The following is a 1,514-nucleotide window of genomic DNA, read 5'->3' as shown; positions in this document are numbered from 1 at the left end:
TCTCTCTCTCTCTCTCCAGTGTTTTCAACACAGATTTTCCTCCAATCTTTCGTGGATATTGAATATACATGTGTGTCTATCTATCTATCTATCTATCTATCTATCTATCTATCTATCTATCTATCTCTGTATTTTGTGTTTTATCTGTATAATTTGCCTCTGTAATCTGTGTTTTATCTCTCTATAAGCTACGTCTGCCGTATGTTTTATCTCTATAATCTACCTCTATATTCTGTGTCCTGTGTTTTATTTCTGTAATCTACCTCTATATTTTGTGTTCTGTGTTTTATCTCTATAATCTATCTCTGTCTTGTGTTTTATCTCTATAATGTATCTCTGTCTTGTGTTTTATCTCTATAATACTATAATGTATCTCTATATTCTATGTCCTGGTTTTTTTAAATTTTTATAATTTATCTCTGTCATGTGTTTTATCTCTACAATCTATCTCTATATTCTGTGTCCTGTGTTTTATCTCTACAATCTATCTCTATATTCTGTGTCCTGTGTTTTATCTCTATTATCTATCTCTATTTTCTGTGTCCTGTGTATTATCTTTATAATATATCTCTGTCCAGAGTTTTATCTCTATAACATATGTCTTTATTTTCCGTCCTGTGTTTTCCAGACGAACGTGTGTGACTCGCTGATGGCCAACAGTAATGGGACAGTGGCTTGGCTTTCCAAGTAGGATATTCTGAAAGATGGTGTTGTTGTTGTTGTTGTTGTTGTTGTTGTTGTTGTTGTTGTTGTTGTTGTGGTGGTGGTGGTGGTGGTAGTGGTGGTGGTTGTTGTTGCTGTTGTTGTTTTTGTGGTTGTTGTTGTTGTGGTTGTTGTTGCTGTTGTTGTTCAATGTTGTGGCTTTTGTTGTTGTTGTTGTTGGTGTGGCTTTTGTTGTTGCTGTTGTTGGTGTGGTTTTTGTTGTTGTTGGTACATGTATTAATGTTGTTGTCGTTGTTATTGTTGTTATTGTTTTTGTTGCAGTGATTATTGTTTCTGTTATCAATGTTGTTGCTGTTGTTGATAACTAATAATGCTGTTGCTGTTGTTGCTGCTGTTGTTGCTGCTGTATATCTCCTGCAGAGCACTGGTGTCTGTGATGTAGTGCTGGTTAGGCACATCTCTGTGGCTCGCAGTAGACTGGGATTCGATTCCCGACTGGGGAGAGAATTTGTATCGAGTATCTCGGTCTGTCTGCTGGGATGTTGTGCTGTCCCGTGGTTTTACGCACCCCGCATAATTTAGCAAAATTTGATCTTTTTGTGCATAATTTCTTATTATTTTCCTTTATCATTCTTTGTTAAAATTAACAGAATCGCATAATTTCACATTTTTGGGTTCAGTTTGTATAATTTCATAATTTTTCTTGCATAAAATCCTCTCAGCCAGGGTCTGTCTGCTGGGATGTTGTATCCCTCTCAGCCCGGGTCTGTCTGCTGGGATGTTGTATCCGTCTCAGCCCGGGTTGGCTATGACAGGCATGGTCAGATATGTATCTCTTGGTAGACGTAATT

At 37.0% G+C, this 1,514-nt stretch overlaps 1 long non-coding RNA gene across 1 annotated transcript in view; it reads left to right on the top strand.

Moving 5' to 3' along the window:
• Positions 1–625: 625 nt before the first annotated feature.
• The window catches only part of LOC106012643, a 6,156-nt gene continuing 5,267 nt past the window's right edge, over positions 626–1,514 (top strand). The window contains exon 1 of the long non-coding RNA XR_001185108.2: positions 626–687. This is a non-coding gene — a long non-coding RNA (uncharacterized LOC106012643). The remainder of the gene's footprint in view (positions 688–1,514) is intronic.

The sequence above is a fragment of the Aplysia californica genome, unplaced genomic scaffold, assembly GCF_000002075.1.
Source record: "Aplysia californica isolate F4 #8 unplaced genomic scaffold, AplCal3.0 scaffold00441, whole genome shotgun sequence".
NCBI classification, from domain to species: Eukaryota; Metazoa; Mollusca; class Gastropoda; order Aplysiida; family Aplysiidae; genus Aplysia; species Aplysia californica.
This window is presented reverse-complemented; position numbering and strand designations above follow the sequence as displayed.